Source organism: Capricornis sumatraensis, chromosome 3 (assembly GCF_032405125.1).
Source record: "Capricornis sumatraensis isolate serow.1 chromosome 3, serow.2, whole genome shotgun sequence".
Lineage (NCBI taxonomy): Eukaryota > Metazoa > Chordata > Mammalia > Artiodactyla > Bovidae > Capricornis > Capricornis sumatraensis.
In genome coordinates this window covers 106612425-106633268 of record NC_091071.1, presented here as the reverse complement: position 1 = coordinate 106633268, position 20844 = coordinate 106612425, and the positions used below count along the sequence as shown (strand labels likewise).

Genomic DNA, 20844 nt, shown 5'->3' with positions numbered 1-20844 from the left:
GAATTATTGATTATGCTCTCTTTACCATATATTGAGTTCTGTACATACTTGGATTTGTTTCTGGAATATGAATGCTTTGTATTCTTATAAATATGCTATTTTAATTATTATATTTATTGTATAGTCTGGTGGGACAAAAATATACTCCCATTATATTTTTCTTCCAAAATTTTCTTAAAAAAAAAAAAAGATTATTTGACTGCACTAGGCCTTGCGGCATGTGGGATCTAGTTCCCTGACCAGGGATTGAACACGGTCCTTTGCATTGGGAGCCCAAGATCTTAGCCACTGGACCACCAGGGAAGTCCCTCCAAGATTTTCTTAACTCTTTTTATACTTTTATTTCTTCGTATTAATTTTTTCCTTGGCATGAAGACAACTTTATTAACTGTACTAAAAATACCTATCTATATCCATTCAACAAGATAGTTTGAAGTACTTTTTGAGATGTCATATTAAATTAATAACTTTTAGTTCTAGTAAATACACTTCTAATATTGAATTCTCTGTATAACATGGCTTTAAATCTAATGTTGACCATGATTACCTGTTCCTTTTTTTTTAAATGGAAGTATAATTGACATGTAACATTTTATTAGTCTTTGCTGTACAATAGAGTGATTTGATTTTTATATATATTGAAAAATGATCACCACAAGTCTAGTTAGCATCCATCACCGTACATAGTAACATTTTTTTCTTGTTTTGAGAATTTAAGATTTATCAACTTTAAAATATGCAGTACAGTATTATTAACTATAGTCACTAGCTCCCCATGATTGACTTATTTTATAACTGAAAGTTTATACCTTTTAATGACCTTCACTCATTTCACCTCCCCTCCCCCACCTCTGACCACCAACTATCTTTTCTCTGCGTCTGTGAGCTTAGTTTTTTGTTGTTTTTTGAAAAGTTTCCTTATATATTAGTTTCTCTTTTTATCTGATCCGTTTCACTTAGTATAGTGCCCTCAGAGTTTATCCATGTTGTTGAATATGGCAAGATTTCATTCCTTTTTGTGACGAAGTAATATTCCATTGTATACATATATACCACATTTTCTTTATCCATTAATCCATATTAAGTTGTTTATATATCTTGGCCTCTGTAATAAAGCTGCAGTGGTGGGGTGCATATATCTTTATTGTTTTCTTTGGATAAATACTCACAAGTGGAATTGCTGGGTCATATGGTAGTTCTGTTTTTTAATATTTTGGGTGCCTCTGTACTGTTTTGCATAGTGGTGGCACCAGTATACATTCCCACCAGTAGTGAACAAGAGTTCCCTTTTCTCCACACCTTCAGTTCGGTTCAGTTGCTCAGTCGTGTCCAACTCTTTGCAACCCCATGAACTGCAGCACGCCAGGCCTCCCTGTCCATCACCAACTCCCAAAGTTTACCCAAACTCATGTCCATCAAGTTGGTGATGCCATCCAGCCATCTCATCCTCTGTCATCCCCTTCTCCTGCCCCCAATCCCTCCCAGCATCAGGGTCTTTTCCAGTGAGTCAACTCTTTGCATGAGGTGGCCAAAGTACTGGAGTTTGAGCCTCAGCATCAGTCTTTCCAATGAACACCCAGGACTGATCTCTTTTAGGATGGACTGGTTGGATCTCCTTGCAGTCTGAGGGACTCTCAAGAGTCTTCTCCAACACCACAGTTCAAAAGCATCAATTCTTTGGCGCTCAGCTTTCTTCACAGTCCAACTCTCACATCCATACATGACCACTGGAAAAACCATAGCCTTGAGCAGACTTTGTTGGCAAAGGAATGTCTCTGCTTTGTGGTATGCTATCTAGGTTTTGGTCATAACCCTCCTTCCAAGGAGTAAGCGTCTTTTAATTTCATGGCTGCAATCACCATCTGCAGTGATTTTGGAGCCCCCAGAAATAAACTCTGACACTGTTTCAGCATCTATTTCCCATCAAGTGATGGGACCAGGTGCCATGATTTTAGTTTTCTGAATGTTGAGCTTTAAGCCAACTTTTTCACTCTCCTCTTTCACTTTCATCAAGAGGCTTTTGAGTTCCTCTTCACTTTCTGCCATAAGGGTGGTGTCATCTGCATATCTGAGGTTATTGATATTTCTCCCAGCAATCTTGATTCCAGCTTGTGCTTCATCCAGCCCAGCGTTTCTCATGATGTACTCTGCATATATGTTAAACAAGCAGGGTGACAATATGCACCCTTGCAATACTCCTTACATCGTGCAAAATGTCAGGCTGAAATGTCCTGGGAGAGTTCCATAAGTGGAGGAGTCTGGCAGGCTACAGTCCATGGAGTCCCAGAGTTGGACACAACCAAGCAACTAACACTGACCTTCTTGGTGCATTTTGCTATGTTGCCACAACCTAGGTCCCAGCCCCAGAGAGATGTTCATTTAATTTTAAGTTGTGAATGCTTTTTCCTAGGAGTTAATCATATGGCAGGAAAAGATAGCACCTAATGAAAAAGATACATCTCATGGTGACTTCTTTCCAAGTTTCTGGCTTCTTGCTTCTAGCAACTATTCAAGGTTTCACACTCCCCGCTTTCTTCTTTCCTTGTAGTATTTTGGAGTTCTGTAGGTATTTTCGGGATTAGCTTTGAATTCCCGCAAGTGCTACTTTGGGTTGGTCCTTTGACAATGGATGGTCCTAATTGTTTGTCAATCTCTAGTTATTGCTGCAAATTGAAACCAGAGCCTGGTATTGTCTGTCTTCATATTTTTGGCCATATTTTCTTTAGACCTCTAGAGAAATGCCACGGTTAATTATGCACAGGTAACACTGAGTACTATCTTGAATGATATTTAGTAACTTAGATTCTAAGTCCTTATCTATGGGGCTGGCTTCTACTATACCTTAGAACTTTTACATCACTTCTGATTTTTTGATATGATAATAGCTAACATTTATTGAATGTTTACATGCTTAACTATCTGCTATGAACTTTTTTTTATGTTAGGCACTTTCTAAGTTCTTTATATATATCATCTCATTTAATCCTCAGATATAATTAGGAAATAGGTACTGTTTTTATTATCCCCATTTTATAGATCAGAATTGAGGCACAGTGAGAAAAATAACCTAGCTCAAGATTATTTAGCTAGTAAGTTTCTGTGAACCCAAGAGATCTGCCCTAAGCTACAGCCTTCCCAGAAGAGTCACAGGGCTCAAGTACTTCCTGAGCACCCTTCTTTGTGCACCTCTTCTACTTTCATCTTCCCTACCTTAGCTCTTTACCATTTTGTTTTTCTGTCCAGCGTGTTCAAGAGGAATTCTCCTAAGCTAATACTGTTATCATGTTACAAGCCTACATAGAAGCCTTCAGAGACTCTCCATTGCCTATAGGGTTAAGTTGAAACTCTTAGAACTGATATTTGTAGACATCCAGTGTCAGGTCTCTTACCTCCCCCACCCCCCTTCTATTTCCTGTAAGAAATTCAGCTGAATTGGACTATTTGTTCCCTAAGTTAGACATCCAATTTCCTGCCCCAGACCATTATCTACTCTTTCTTGTTAGCCTTACCTTACCTAAAGAGTAACCGGGATACAGTTTTCTGAATGAATCCGTTTCTGACTCACTCAACTGGCATTTATTAAACTATCTCCTTATGTTCTGACCACTCTTAAATTCTTCTTCTTTATCTTGTTTGCATTAAATTCTTCTTTACCTTGTTTGCATTTGTACTATTGAATTTATTATACGTCTATGTATGCATTTCTGTGGTGGATCAAATTCCAGCCTTACCACTTAATTATATGTTAACCTTGGATAGATTTTTAAACCCCTGAATCTTTTTTTATCCATAAAATAGGGTTGAAATTTAAATGGCAGTGTTACAAAATTTTATGTATGTACATACACAAACATGCACATCACACAAAGTTACATATGAATTATTTGGCTTAGTAGACACTCAATAGGTGTTAGTTCTTATAAAGGGTACACAAGTAATCTGTACAAACATTTGAAAAATGTAATGATCTCATCCAGTATATTGGGTTAATTGGATTACTTAAAATTCCTGGTGATTGTACATAAATGTGATACATATATATAAGTAAGAAGATCATCTATAAAGATTAGGAGGTCTTGTCAAGAGATAAAACACTCTGGGCTTAAATTGTAAGTCAGGCTGATTTAAAAAGGAGTATAAATTGTGGTTGCTGATGAGGTAGGCCCAAGCACCTGTTAGAGCTGAGTAATCAAGGTGGTGTGAATGAGTACTTGTTGCCTTTAAAGTAGTCATATTTGTGTTAATTGTTGTGTATTGTACCTCTTTGAATCTTCTTGGCTCATTCTCTTCCTTGAGGACTAGCTTACTACATTTGGTATGGCTGACTTGTAGTTGACTGTGTCCCGTTTCCCTAGGATCTCTTACTGTTAAGAGTTCTTAGATAGTTGAATGTTTTCTGGATGAAATATGTTTCTTTATTGATTCAAGAGGGAATAATCTCAAATTCCCTTTTTGTTTCAACGTTCCCTTGTTAGGGTGTTTTAATAATCCTGTGTAACTGAAGTGAAAGTTACATGCTGACGAGCTTCTGGACTGAGTCTTAGTAACATTGCCCTCTCTGCTGTGCTTTTAGAGGAATAATCCTAATCTAAATTGAGGGCCAGCCAGACTACCTGTGAGGATTAGAACGTGTATAGATGGCTGTTTTGTTTTTTTTTCTTTAATGATTAGATTTAATTTTTAATTCATCTCCAGTTGTTCTGACCATAAAGATGCTGAATTGGGAACTTTGCCATGAAACATTCATTAGTGTTACAAACTATGTTATATATTAGTCATTTTACAGCAAACATACTCAAATGTAGCAAGTCTACTTCATAACCAAATGGGTGGAGAGAGTAAAGTCTGCCTTCTACATTAAATATGTTCTTTCATATTTTTGCTATGTTTTGGGGTTAACATTTGTGGTCATCAGGAGAACAAATATCTGTTGAGAATTGAATTCTTTGTTTTTATTTGCATTCTACTTGGCCAGTATACTTGCATATTTGTTTTGTTATAGGAAAACTACTTGCAAAACAGTTTTAGAGTCACATGTGACTACAGAAACACTTGTTTGTATTATTCCAGAAATAGATGAAATGTCCAGTGGTATTTTGGCTCTTTTTTTCTTTAATTTTTTTGGTCTTTAAAGATTACTGTGTGTTTAAATTTGAAACTACCATTGGCCTTTTCAGACAGGATAGATGCAGAACATTGTGATTAAGAGAATCTGCTTTTTATTGAGATAAAATTTATATGTTATACAAGTCACCAGTTTGGTGTACAGTTCAGTGGTTTTTAGTATATTGTCAGTTTTAAAACAATTACCACAATCAGTTTTGGAACATTTACATCACTTCCCCTAATAGCCCCATCCCTGTTAGCAGTCATTTCTCCCAGCCCTAGGCAACAGTTAACCTATTAATATTTTCTGCCTCTATAGATTTGCCTATTCTGAACGTTGTGTATAAATGGAATGTGCAATATATAGCCTTTTGTAACTTGCTTTTTTCACTTAGCATAGTTTTCAAGGTTGGTCCATGTTGTAACATTTATTAGTATTTCACATATTTTCATTGCCATATAATATTCCATTGTATGGATATACCACACTTTATTTATCCATTCATTAGTAGATGGGATATATGCGCTGTTTCACCATTTGGCTATTATGAGTGATACTTGTATGAAAGTTCAGGTACAATTTTTTGTATGGACATATATTTTCAAAAATTTTTTATATATATACCTAAGAATGTAATGTCTAGATCATATGGTAACTTTATTTTTAACTTTTTGAGGAACTTATCTGTTTCCTCAAAGTGGCTATACCATTTTACATTTGTATAAGCAGTGTATAAGGGTCCTACTCTTAACACATCCTCACCAATACTTGTTATCTTTTTTTTTTGTTTGTTTTTGTGGTTTTTTTTGTTATCTTTTTAAAATTAAAGTGTATAATTGGCTGATAGTATTGTATTAGTGATCAGTGTTTTTATAGATGATACTCCATTTATAGTTATTATAAAATATTGGCTATATTCCCTCTGCTGTGCAGTATACCCTTATAGCTTATTTTATACATAATAGTTTGTATCTCTTGATTTCCTACTCCTATCATGCCCCTCCCCTCCTCCCTCTCCTCACTGGTAACCACCAATTTATTCTTTATATTAATATTTGTGATCCTGTTTTGTTTTATTAAATCCGTTAGTTTGTTTTACTTTTTAGAGTCCATGTATAAGTGATATAATAGAGCATTTGCCTTTCTTTGTATGATGTACTTCACTAAGCATAACACCCTCCAGGCCCACCTGTGTTGTTGTAAATGGCAGGATTTCATTCTTTTTTGTGGCTGGGTGATAGGGGAGTGTGTGTGTGAGATATGTGTGTGTGTGTGTGTGTGTGTGTGTGATGTGTGATGTGTGTGTGTGTGATGTGTGTGTGTGTGATGTGTGTGTGTGTGTGACTTTATTCATTCATGTGTTGAGGAACGCTTAGGTTGCTTCTCTATTTTGGCTATTGTAAATAAGGCTAGTATGAACATTGGGTGCATGTATCTTTTTGAATTAATATTTTCACTTTATTTGGATATAAACTTAGGAATGGAATTGCTGGATCATATGGTAGTTCTATCTTTAGGTTTTTGAGAACCCTCCATACTCTTTCCGCAAAGACTGTACCAGCTTTCATTCCCACCTACATTATATGAAAGTTTCCATTTCTTCATATACTCACCAACATTTGTTGTTTGTTGCCTTTTGATGATAGCAATTCTGACAGGTGTGAGTTGGTATCTCATTGTGGTTTTAATTTGCATTTCTCTCATTAGTGATGTTTTAATGGATCTATTGGCCATCTGTATGGCTTGTCTGAAAAACATCTACTCAGGTCTTCTGCCTATCTTTTTTTTTTTTAATTGAGTTGTATAAGCTGTTGATATATTTTGAAAATTAAGCCCTTGTCAGTCACATTGTTTGGGCCTGTCACATGGGTTGTGTATTTGTTTGTTGAGAGTCCTTTGCTGTGCAAAAGCTTTTAATTTTGAATTGGGCCTGTTCGTTTATTTTTGCTTTTTATTTCTTTTGCCAACTAGGAGACTGATCTTTGAAAATATTGCTATGATTTCTGTTAAAGAGTGTTTTGTCTGTGTTCTCTTCTAAGAGTTTTATGGTATCATATCCTATATTTAGATCTTTAAATCATTTTGAATTTATTTTTGTATATTTGTGTGAGGGCATGGCTTAATTTCATTGTTTTACATGTATATACTTTTGTTGTGGATTAATTGACCATTAATGGTTTATTTCTGGCCTCTTTTCTGTTCCATTGATCTTTGTGTTTCTTTGTGGCAGTACTGTGTTGTTCTGATTACTGTGGCTTTGCATATTTGAAGTCTGGAATAGTTATACCTCCAGATTTGTTCTTTTTTCTCAGAATTGCTTTGGTAATTTAGGGTCTTTTGTGGTTCCATATAAATTTTAGGATTGGTTCTAGTTCTGTGAAAAATGTCATCAGAATCTTGATAGGGATTGCATTTTATCTGTAGATTGTTTTGGGGTGAATATTATGTTAGCTGTGGGTTTGTTGTAAATGGCCTTTGTTACGTTAAGATAAGTTTCCTTTGTACACACTTTGAAAGATTTTATCATGAATGGAAGTTGAGTTTTGTCACTTGATTTTTCTGTGTCTATGAAGATGATAAAGTGGCTTTTGTCTTTCCTTTTGTTCATGCGGTGTGTCTTATTAATTTTGTGTCTTATTAATTTTATGAAGGTGATGGTGGCTTCATAGAATGAATTAGAGAGTGTTCTATTCAGTTTTTGGGAATAGTGTGAGAAGGATAGTTATTAGCTCTTCTTTGCCTGATAAAATTCCTCTGTTAAGCCATTTGGTTTTGGACTTTGGAACATTTTTGATTACTGATTCAGTTTCGCTACTAGTGATCCATCTGTTCAGGTTGTCTTTTTTTCTGATTTAGTCTTGGAAAGTTATATGTTTATAGAGATTTATCCATTTCTTCTAGATCGTCCAGTTTGTTGGTATATATAATATGTTCATAATATTCTCTAATGGTCTTTTTTTTGTATATCTGTGATATCAGTTGTAATTTCTCCTCTTAAGCTCATTTTCTTTGAGTTCTCTTTTTTTTTTTTTTCAATCAGCCTGGCTAAAGGTTTATCAATTTTGCTTATCTTTAAAAAACATAGCTTTGGGATGAGGCCTGTGTGGGGCGTCCGCCCGGGTCCTGTGGTGACTCCACGAGGCGGCTTTTGAAAGACACCCTTCTGGCTGCATGGCTCTCAGGCCAAGCCATCTGAAGTGAGAGGTTGAGGCCGGGAGAAAGAAGCAACGGCATCGTCGTCGGCTGGCCGGCGAGACCCCAGCCTGCGACCTGGCCTGCGGCTCGGTCAGAGCTGCCCACCAGCGAAGTCCGGCCAGCTGGGCAAGAAGGACAATACTGGTGAGAAAATGTCTGGCAACAATGACTGGTTTCAGAGTTCTCGGGTTCCTAGCTTTGCCGAAATGCTGAAAAAGAACTTGCCAGTTCAGCCATCAGCCCAGACGGTAACTACACCCACAGGATATTCCTCAGAAAGTTACAGCCTGTCAAACATGGCATCCAAGGTTACGCAAGTGATGGGTAATTTTCCAGAACCATTGCTTTCCAAAGGTCTTTCATCTATTTCAAATGCTGTCCTTCCTCCGAAAAAAATACCTAAAGAATTTATAATGAAATACAAACGTGGAGAGATAAATCCTGTATCAGCCTTGCACCAGTTTGCACAAATGCAGCAGGTTCAGCTTGACCTGAATGAAACAGTGACAACAGGTAATGTTATGGGACCATATTTTGCTTTCTGTGCTGTGGTGGATGATATTCAGTACAAGACTGGACTGGGACAAAACAAAAAGGAGTCTAGATCCAAGGCAACAAAATTAGCTCTTGATGAGCTTCTACAGCTGAATGAACCTGAATCAAGAATTTCAGAAATATCAGGTCCTCCTCCTATCCCTGCAGAACCTATTGTTTCACCTGAACCAGTATATGTTTCAAAAGTACATTATGGTAGGAAAGTCCTTTATGATAATTTTTAAAAGAAGATTAACCCAATTAAAAATTATAACAGCATACAATTAAAATATGCATAGTTATGAAAATGTGTTAGTATTTTATTCAAACCTGTCACACTTCTACAAAGATGAGTATTTCCTTCCATACCCTGCTAAAAATTAGACAAACGATAAAATTGGAGAGGAACAATTGAAAAAAAAACATAGCTTTAATTTTTTTTTAATTTTATTTTATTGATTATTTTTCTCTCATTACTTTTTTGATCTGTTTATATTTTTCCTTTCTTTGTTATTTCCTTCCTTTTGCTGACCTTGGGCTTTGATCTTTCTTTTTTTTTTTAAATCCTTTAGATGGTAAGCTAGGTTGTTTAAGGTTTCTCTTATTCCTTGAGGAAGGCTTGTATTGTTACCAGCTTCCCTCTTAGGACTGCTTTTGCTGCATCCCATAGATTTTGGAAATTTGTATTTTGATTTTCACATATCTTGAGGTATTTTCTTATCTCTTCTTTGATATTTTTCACTGGCCTGTTTTTTTATGAACTTAAAAAAAATTATACATGTGGCTGCACCAGATGTTTAGAATCTGCCTGCAGTGCAGGAGACTTGTGTTCCATCCCTGGGTTGGGAAGATCCCCTGGATGAGAAAATGGCAACCCCCTCTAGTATTCTTTCCTGGAGAGTTCCATAGACAGAAGAGCCTGGTGGGCTACAATCTAAGGGGTCACAAAGAGTTGGGCATGCCTGAGCAATTAACACTTCACTTTCACCAGATTTGGCTGTGGCTTGCAAACTCGTTTAGTTGGCGGCATGCAAACACTTTTAGTTGCAGGTGTGGGATCTAGCTCCCCAACTGGGAATTGAACTGGACTCCCTGCATTGGGAGCGTGTAGTCTTAGTCACTGGACCACTAAGGAAATCTTGACCCACTGACTTTTTTTTTTAATACCATTTTGTTCAGTCTCCATGTGTTTGTGTTTTTCCCATTTTCTTTCCTGTAATTGATATCTAATATCATACTGACATGGCTGGAAAAAATACTTATTATTTCTAGCCTCTTAAATTTGTTGAGACTTGTTTTGTGGCCTAGCTTGTGATCTATCCTGGAGACCATTTCATGTTCACTTGAAAAAAATGTTTTGGATGGGATGTTCTACACATCTCTATTAAGCCTGACTGGCATAACATGTCATTTAAGATGACTATTTCCTCATTGGATCATCTCTCAAGTTATATGTGGTGTTAAACTCCCCTACTGCTGCTGCTGCTGCTAAGTCGCTTTAGTCGTGTCCGACTCTGTACTACCCCATAGACGGCAGCCCACCAGGCTCCCCCATCCCTGGGATTCTCCAGGCAAGAATACTGGAGTGGGTTGCCATTTCCTTCTCCAGTGCATGGAAGTGAAAAGTCAAAGTGAAGTCACTCAGTCGTGTCCGACTATTAGTGACCCCATGGACTGCAGCCCACTAGTCTCCTCCATCCATGGGATTTTCCAGGCAAGAGTACTAGTACTGTGTTATTGTCAGTTTTTCCTTTTATGTCTGTTAATATTTGCTCTATATATTTAGGTGCAACTGTATTAGGTGTGCATACAATAATAAATGTTATGTTCTCCCTTGTATCAATTTCTTTATTATATAATGCCCCTTTTTCTTTTGTTGTAGACTTTAAGTCAACTGTGTCTAATATGAATATTGTTCCCTACCTTTCTTGTCATTACCATTTGCATGAGATAACTGTTCCATCTCCTCTTAGTCTGTTTTAGCTTTGAGGTGAGTTCCTTGAATTTAGTGTTTAGATAGGTCTTTTTTTTTTTTTAATCCTATAAGCTGTGTTATGTCTTTTAATTAGAATAGTTAGTCCATTGGTGTTTAAAGTGGTTATTGAAAAGTAAGTACTTATTTTGTTACCTGTTTTCATTGTGTGTGTGTGGGGGGGTGGGGTGGGGATAAGTCTCCATTCTTTTCTTTTATTTTCTTCCCTTGTGATTTGATGATTTTCTTTAGTGGTATGCTTGGGTTCGTTTCTCTCTAGTTTGTCTGTTTTAGGGTTTTGATTTGTGGCGACCGAGTGGGTCATGTATTTTGACCTCTAACTATTCCTACTTGTTTTAAACCGATAGTCATTTTAGTTCAAACTCATCTTAAAAGATCTACATTTTTTTTTATTCCCCTTCCTGACGTTTAATGTTTTTTGAAATTACATTTTACAATTTCATATTTATCCCTTCCCTGGTGGCTCAGTTGGTAAAGAATCTGCCTGCAATACAGGAAACCCAGATTAAATCCTTGGGTCAGGAAGATCCCCTGGAAGACGGCATGGCAACCCACTCCAGTATTCTTGCCTGGAGAATCCCATGGACAGAGGAGCCTGGAAGACTGCTGTCCATGGGGTTGCAAAGAGTCTGACACAACTCAGCGACTGACACTTTGATTTATTCCTTAATTGTTTCATGTAGTTATAGTTGATTTTATGTTTTTTTATCTTTTAATTTTCATACTAGTTCAAGTGGTAGATCCATTTAAACTATGAGCCTTTATGAGTGGGGTTTTTCCTTTCCTGTAAATTCTTACTTCATTTTGTAGCCTTTTCTTTTCCGTTTACAGGACCCTTTAACACTTCTTGTTTGGTTGGTTTAGTATTGATGAACTCTTTTAGTTTTTGCTTGTCAGAGAAGTTTTTTTATTCCTTCTTCAATTCTGAATGATAACCTTGCTGAGTAGAGTATCCAAGGTTGAAGTTTTCACACTGCTCCCTTCTGGCCTGAAAAGTTTCTATAGAAAAATCAGCTGATAGCCTTTGGGATTTCCTTTATATGTGACTGTTTTTCTCTTGCTGCCTTTAGAATCTCTTTTACTTTTGCCATTTTAATTATGATATGTCTTCTTGTGGGTCTCTTTGGGTTCATTTTGTTTGGAACTTTCTGTGCTTCCTATACTTGAATGTATATTTCCTTCTTCTACTTTGGCAAGTTTTCAGTCAAAATCATAATTTGATAAAATATAATACATTTTTTACTTCTTTCTCTCTCCTTCTTCAGGGACCGCTATAATGTGGATGTTAATATGCTTGATGTACCAAAGGTCCCTTAAATTTTTCTCATTTTTAAAATGTTTTTCTTTTTGCTGTTCTGATTGTATATTTTCCATTATTCTGTCTTCCAGATCACTTAGGTATTATTTTGTATTACCTCAGTTCAGTTCAGTGCAGTCGCTCATCATGTCAGACGCTTTGCGACCCCATGAACGGCAGCACGCCAGGCCGCCCTATCCATCACCAACTGCCAGAGTCTACCCAAACCCATTCCATTGAGTCGGTGATGCCATCCAGCCATCTCATCCTCTGTCATCCCCTTCTCCTACCCTCAATCTTTCCCAGCATCAGGGTCTTTTCCAATGAGTCAGCCCTTCACATCAGTTGGCCAAAGTATTGGATTTCAGCTTCAACAACAGTCCTTCCAGTGAACATCCAGGACTGGTCTCCTTTAGGATGGACTGGTTGGACCTCCTTCCAGTCCAAGGGACTCTTCAAGAGTCTTCTCCAACACCACAGTTCAAAAGCATCAATTCTTTGGCGCTCAGCTTTCTTTATAGTCCAACTCTCACATCCATACATGACCACTGGAAAAACCATAGCCTTGACTTGACAGACCTTTGTTGACAAAGTAATATCTCTGCTCTTTAATATGCTGTCTAGGTTGGTCATAACTTTTCTCAAAGGAGCAAGCATCTTTTACTTTCATGCCTGCAATCACCATCTGCAGTGATTTTGGAGCTACCCAAAATAAAGTCTGTCACTTGTTTCCACTGTTTCCCCATCTGTTTGCCATGAAGTGATAGGACCATATGCCATGATCTTCATTTTCTGAATGTTGAGCTTTAAGCCAACTTTTTCACTCTCCTTTTTCACTTTCATCAAAAGCCTCCTTAGTTCTTCTTCACTTTCTGCCATAAGGGTGGTGTCATCTGCATATCTGAAGTTATTGATATTTCTCCCAGCAATCTTGATTCCAGCTTGTGCTTCTTCCAGCCAAGTGTTTCTGATGATGTACTCTGCATAGAAGTTAAATAAGCAGGGTGACAATATACAGCCTTGATGTACTCCTTTTCCTATTTGGAACCAGTCTGTTGTTCCATGTCCAGTTCTAACTGTTGCTTCCTGACTTGCATACAAATTTCTCAAGAGGCAGGTCAGGTGGTCTGGTATTCCCATCTCTTTCAGAATTTTCCACAGTTTATGTGATCCACACAGTCAAAGGCCTTGGCATAGTCAAGAAAGCAGAAATAGATGTTTTCTGGAACTCTCTTGCTTTTTCCATGATCCAGCGGATGTTGGCAATTTGATCTCTGGTTCCTCTGCCTTTTCTAAAACCAGCTTGAACATCAGGAAGTTAATGGTTCACGTATTGCTGAAGCCTGGCTTGGAGAATTTTGAACATTACTTTACTAGTGTGTGAGATGAGTGCAATTGTGCGGTAGTTTGATCATTCTTTGGCGTCGCCTTTCTTTGGGATTGGAATGAAAACTGACCTTTTCCAGTCCTGTGGCCCCTGCTGAGTTTTCCAAGTTTGCTGGCATATTGAGTGCAGCACTTTCACAGCATCATCTTTCAGGATTTGAAATAGCTCAGCTGGAATTCTATCACCTCCACTAGCTTTGTTCGTAGTGATGCTTTCTAAGGCCCACTTGACTTCACATTCCAGGATGTCTGGCTCTAGGTGAGTGTGAGTGATCACACCATCATGATAATCTGGGTCGTGAAGATCTTTTTTGTACAGTTCTTCTGTGTATTCTTGCTACCTCTTCTTAATATCTTCTGCTTCTGTTAGGTCCCTACCATTTCTGTCCTTTATTGAGCCTATCTTTGCATGAAATGTTCCCTTGCTGTCTCTAATTTTCTTGAAGAAGTCTCTAGTCTTTCCCATTCCATTGTTTTCCTCTATTTCTTTGCATTGATCACTGAGTAAGGCTTTCTTATCTTTCCTTACTAATATTTGAACCTCTGCATTCAAATGAGTCTATCTTTCCTTTTCTCTTTTGCTTTTCGCTTCTCTCTTTTCACAGCTATTTGTAAGGCCTCCTTAAACAGCCATTTTTCTTTTTTGCATTTCTTATTCTTGGGGATGGTCTTGATCCCTGTCTCCTATACAATGTCATGAACCTCTGTCCATAGTTCATCAGGCAGTGTTCTGTTAATTCTTTCTAGTGTGTTTTTCATTTTAGTTATTGCAGTCTTCAGGTCCGCCTGATTCTTACTTGTTTTCTAGTTCATTGTTAATATTCTCACTGTGTTCATCTATTTTCAAGTTCAGTTAGCACTCTTAATTACTAATGATTTGAACTCTTTATCTGATAAATTATGTTTTAGTAGTTGTCTTTTCAGGTTTTTTCCCCCTGTTCTTTTGTTTGAAACAAATATCTTCTCATTTTGATTAACTTTCTCTGTCTCTATGAATTTAGGTTAAAGTTACCTATCATGGTCTTGAAGGAGTGTCCTTGTGTGGGAGCATTGTTAGCAGTTTGTGTGTGCCTGGTGGTTTTGGTGGGAGAGCTGGATGTGAAATGATCGTGGGTCATGATAGCTATCAGCTATCACCTGGTGGGAGGTGGGGCTGGAGATAGAGGGGCTAGAAGCTGGAGATTCTATGACTGGTGGCTGTTTTAGCCCTGTGGGGGTGGGCCCCAGGGTGCATTAGCAGAAGACTTGAGGGTCAGTTCGAGCAGGTTTTGTTTCCCTTTAAGTGTGTGCACTCCCCACTCTTGGCAATGATACCTTTGCCCTGGAGGGGAACTGTGCTGGAGCAGTTGAGGACAGAGCAGGCTCTTAATGTGTGCTGGGTTTTGTCCTGAATTGGTCCCAGCACACACCAGTTAGAGCTCTGGACAGTTCTGTAACTGTTGCCTCTCTGAGTGTTAGCATGGCCACCCTTTGGCTACATTCCTCCTAAATGCACACTCTCCTTGGTTGCAACAGCCTTTCTCTCATGGGTAGTGGCATTATTGCCAGAGGTGCTAGAGCAGGCACTTGGTGTAGGCCATGGTGCCCACACTTTAGTGTGATGGGAAACCAGCCAGAAACTAAGGAAGTTTCTCTCTTCTTCCTAGTTCTTGTTCTCGGGAGTAAGCAAGCATGTGTGTGCATTCTTCAGTAACAAAGTTTTGCTTTCTTCTACCTCTCCTATAAGTTCTGCTAATTTTCAGACCAGCTAAGGAGATGGATTCCTGTTGTTGTACAATGCGTATGTGACTTGGACCACTCATTTCTCTGAGACAATCTCTGAGCCTGAGATATCCCCCTCCTCTTCTGTGTCCCCTCCTAGCGCTGCAGGTCCTGATAGCTTTTGCTTACTTTCTACCTGACTTCTTGTGGATCTTTTCTCATAGTTGTTGTTGTAGAAGAGTCTTTCTGTCATTCTTCAATTTGTTTACAGTATGAATTGCTCCGCACGTTGCTGTGTTCTGCGGGAAGGTGAGCTCAGTAGTATCCTATACTCCACCAGTTGATCTCCTCCATTGTTTCTATGTTTTAAATAATAGCCATCCTGGTGTTTATGAAGTGATGTCTCATTGTGACTTTGATTTGCATTTTCCTAATGGCCATTCATACAGAACATTTTCGCATGTTCTTATTGGCCATTTGTATATCTTCTTTAGAGAAATATCTTCTCCAATTCTTTGTCCATTTATAAATTGAATTATTTTTCTTTTTATTATGCATTTGTAAGTGTTCTTTATATATTCTGGATATAAGTCTGTTACGAGATATCTAATTCACTCATTTTTTTCCCATTTTCCATGTTGCAGCATGTATCATGGGTTGTCTTTATTTTCTTGATGGTATCTGTAGTTCTTGCTCCTACATTTAAATGTAAGATCCATTTTGAATTAATTTTCATGCCTAGCATACGGAAAGGTTCCACCTTCATTTTTTTTAAAAATTTTGTATGTGGTTCTTCAGTTGTCCCCAAATAGATGGTGTTTTAGTATTTATATTTCAATACTGCAAACATTCAAAAGGATTTCTTCCATCAGTGCAAGAAAACATTCATTTTTCCTCTGTACTGAGATTTTGTTTACTTGGGTTGCACTTTAGAATCACTTGGAGTTTTTGAAAAATGTTAGTGTTCAGAGAGACACAACCTCAGAGATTCTGATTTAATTGCTCTGTTGTGGAGTCTAGTTATTAGTACACTTTTTAAAAGCTTTGTGGGTGATTATAAAGTCTATTAGGTTCAGAACCATAGCTCTGTGCTCCTCAAAAAATGAAATGGAAAACCACCCACTATATTTTATGCTTTACTATATTTTCCTCCTTTTCAATAATATGTCATTTTTGTCAGTAGAAGGAAAAAAATTTTCAATAATTGGTTAAACAATAATTTAGATAGAATTTTAGTTTTAAAATGAAACATTATATGTTTAATGTTGGGTTGTTTATGATATGAAATTTAATTCTGGTAACCACTAAATCTTAAAAATGACTTATGTTAGGTGTTACAGAAAATCTCTTAATCCCGGAAGGCAGTGAGCTTACCCATCTGTGTTAATTTGTACAGTGAGGAAATTAATTTCACTAAGAACTCAACATGACTGTCATGTACGTCAATTCAAGTCAGAGAGAATACCTTGAGGATTGGGTTGTGTGCTATTTCAGGGTGTTAGACTATATCTCAATCTATATATTCTGTATAGTTACTGAAATATTTATAGTATATTTGGAAAATATGTTTTTCTGACTGTTGAAAGATAATTTCTAAGATACTTATTAAGCATGTAGTCACTTTCAGGTTCTGAGCTGCAAAGAATAGGCTGTAGTCTTTGTTCTTCACAGTCTAATTGAGAAGTAGATATATAAGTGACTGAATAAGATGCCATTCTAGTGATTTGAACAAAACACTGAGAATCTTTACCTTTCATGGAGATAAAGCAGATTTCCTATAGGAAATAACATTTAGAATGAGTTTTGAAAAATGAATATATGAAAGGTATGCCAAGAGAAAATAGAGAAGAGCAGGATAAATAAACCATGCATAGATATCAAAGATAAAGCATATTTCTGGGGCAATACAAGTTGTTAGGCATTGTAACATGGGTAAATGGAAATGAACTCTGGAAGATAAAACTGTAAAAGGGTGGGATCATATGTGTGGGCTTTGTATTTCTAACAGTGTAAGTACATGCCATAGCAAACACCCTCTTCGGACAACACAAGCGACTCTACACATGGGCATCACCAGATGGTCAACACTGAAATCAGATTGATTATATTCTTTGCAGCCAAAGATGGAGAAGCTCTATACAGTCAGCAAAAATAAGACCAGGAGCTGACTGTAGCTCAGATCATGAACTCCTTATTGTCAAATTTAGACTTAAATTGAAGAAAGTAGGGAAAACCACTAGACCATTCAGGTATGACCTAAATCAAATCCCTTATGATTATACAGTGGCAGTGAGAAATAGATTTAAGGGTCTAGATCTAATAGACTGCCTGATGAACTATGGATGGAGGTTTGTGACATTGTACAGGAGACAGGGATCAAGACTATCCCCATGGAAAAGAAATGCAAAAAAGCAAAATGGCTGCCTAAGGAGGCCTTACAAACAGCTGTGAAGAGAAGAAAAGTGAAAAGCAAAGGAGAAAAAGAAAGATATTCCCATTTGAATGCAGAGTTCCAAAGAATAGCAAGGAGAGATAAGAAAGCCTTACTCAGCGATCAATGCAAAGAAATAGAGGAGAACAATAGAATGGGAAAGGCTAGCGATCTCTTCAAGAATATTGGAGATATCAAGGGAACATTTCATGCAAAGATAGGCTCAATAAAGGACAGAAATGGTAGGGACCTAACAGAAGCAGAAGATATTAAGAAGAGGTGGCAAGAATACACAGAACTGTTCAAAAAAGATCTTCAGGAACCAGATAATCACCATGGTGTGATCACTCATTTAGCGCCAGACATCCTGGAATGTAAACTCAAGTGGGCCTTAGGAAGCATCACTACGAACAAAGCTAGTGGAGGTGATTGAATTCTAGTTGAGCTATTTCAAATCCTGAAAGATGATGCTGTGAAAGTGCTGCACTCAATATGCCAGCAAATTTGGAAAACTCAGCAGTGGCCACAGGACTGGAAAAGGTCAGTTTTCATTCCAATCCCAAAGAAAGGCGATGCTAAAGAATGCTCAAACTACCGCACAATTGCATTCATCTCACACACTAGTAAAGTAATGCTCAAAATTCTCCAAGCCAGGCTTCAGCAGTACATGAACTGTGAACTTCCTGATGTTCAAGCTGGTTTTAGAAAAGGCAGAGGAACCAGAGGTCAAATTGCCAACATCTGCTGGGTCATGGAAAAAGCAAGAGAGTTCCAGAAAAACATCTATTTCTGCTTTCTTGACTATGCCAAGGCCTTTGACTGTGTGGATCACAATAAACTGTGGAAAATTCTGAAAGAGATGGGAATACCAGACCACCTGACCTGCCTCTTGAGAAATCTGTATGCAGGTCAGGAAGCAACAGTTAGAACTGGACATGGAACAACAGACTGGTTCCAAATAGGAAAAGGAGTACATCAAGGCTGTATATTGTCACCCTGCTTATTTAACTTCTCTGCAGAGTACATCATGAGAAACGCTGGGCTGGAAGAAGCACAAGCTGGAATCAAGATTGCTGGGAGAAATATCAATAACTTCAGATATGCAGATGACACCACCCTTATGTCAGAAAGTGAAGAGGAACTCAAAAGCCTTTTGATGAAAGTGAAAGAGGAAAGTGAAAAAGTTGGCTTAAAGCTCAACATTTAGAAAATGAAGATCATGGCATCTGGTCCCATCACTTCATGCCAAATAGATGGGGAAACAGTGTCAGACTTTATTTTTGGGGGCTCCAAAATCACTGCAGATGGTGATTGCAGTCATGAAATTAAATACGCTTACTCCTTGGAAGGAAAGTTATGACCAACCTAGATAGCATATTCAAAAGTAGAGACGTTACTTTGCCAACAAAGGTCCATCTAGTCAAGGCTATGGTTTTTCCAGTGGTCATGTATGGATGTGAGAGTTGGACTGTGAAGAAAGCTGAGTGCCAAAGAATTGATGCTTTTGAACTGTAGTGTTGGAGAAGACTCTTGAAAGTCCCTCAGACTGCAAGGAGATCCAACCAGTCCGTCCTAAAGGAGACCAGTCCTGGGTGTTCATTGGAAGGACTGATGCTGAAGCTGAAACTCCAGCACTTTGGCCACCTCATGTGAAGAGTTAACTCATTAGAAAAGACCCTGATGCTGGGAGGGATTGGGGGCAGGAGGAGAAGGGGACGACAGAGGATGAGATGGCTGGATGGCATCACCAACTCGATGGACATGAGTTTGGGTGAACTCCAGGAGTTGGTGATGGACAGGGTGGCCTGGCATGCTGCTATTCAAGGGCTCACAAAGAGTCGGACACAACTGAACAACTGAACTGAATTGGACAGAGGAGCCTCGTGGGCTGCGGTTGATGGGATTGCAAAGAGTTGGGCACGACTGAATAACTAACAGGGCTTCCATGGTAAGTCAGCTGGTAAATAATCTGCCTGCAATGCAGGAGACCTCGGTGCAATTCCTTGGAAGATTCCCCTGGAGAAGAAAATGGCTACCCACTCCAGTTTTCTGGCCTGGAGAATTCCATGGACTGTTTAGTCCATGAGGTTGTAAAGAGTGCGACATGACTGAGTGACTTTAAATGAGTAACACTTTCACTTTCAACTACAGAGAAGGCCCTCCAAAGTTCTGGCAGAGAGTATTTCTTATCTAAAATTTATTGAGTAAGTTGAAAGATTAGTGGAAAGGATTATTGGGCCCACGTTAAGCTGATGTTTAGTACATGTTGTTCTTATGTAATTGCGATTTTCTTTTGGGAAAAGAACATCTTCCTCTATCTGCCACCTTTTCCTCAGAACTTTTAATATTGCCTCATATCTCATCTCTTTGTAAAGGATTATCCTCATGATATTTTTTCTTTGTTGAGTAATAGTTTACTCACAGTAAAATGTACCAAACTCAAGTTTACAGTTTATCTTCACAAATGTATCTTCCCATGTTACTGCCATCTAAACTAAAATATAGAACATTTTCATCTTCCCAGAAATATTCCTTGTTTTTCTCTTTCATTAATCCCAGAAGCAGCCATAGTTGTTATTTTTTTTAATGTAATTTTTTTAGTTTTGGCTGTGCTGGGTCTTTGTTGCTGCATGGACTTTTCTCTAGTTGTGGCGAGTGGGGCTACTCTCTAGTTGCAATACTTGGATTTGTCATTTCAGTGGTTTCTCTTGTTACAGATGGGCTCAGTAGTTGTGGCTCTGGGCTCTAGAGCACAAACTCAGTAGTTGTGGCACACGGACTTAGTTGCTCCAATGCGTGTGGAGCAACCAGGGATTGAACCTGTGTCTCTTGCATTGGCAGGCAGATTCTTTACTACTGAGCCACCAGGGAAGCCCTCATAAATTCTTATTTTTTTCACTATATATTAGTTATATCCATTCTTGAGTTTCATTATGTGAAATCATACACTATGCATTTCTTATATCTGACTTTTTGCTCAACATGTTTTTAAAATTTGTCCATATTGCACATGCCATTCTTTCTATGATTGTACCGCAGTATGTTTATTCTTTCTCTTATTAATAGACATTTAAATTATCTCCTTTTTTAATACTAAAAAGCTGCTGGGGATGATTTGGTAAACTTATACTTTGATTTTTTTCTTGATTATGTTCTCAGGAGCAGAATTGCTGGGTCTTGTGTTCAGTTTTTTAGAAACT

General features: G+C 37.9%; 1 protein-coding gene and 1 pseudogene across 2 annotated transcripts in view; both read left to right on the top strand.

Annotated features, from left to right (window-relative positions):
• The window catches only part of RAB3GAP1 (RAB3 GTPase activating protein catalytic subunit 1), a 123111-nt gene that overhangs the window by 19443 nt on the left and 82824 nt on the right, over positions 1 to 20844 (top strand). The gene's annotated exons all lie outside the window — the stretch shown is intronic.
• On the top strand, positions 8455 to 9081 carry LOC138075383 (adenosine deaminase domain-containing protein 1 pseudogene; annotated as a pseudogene).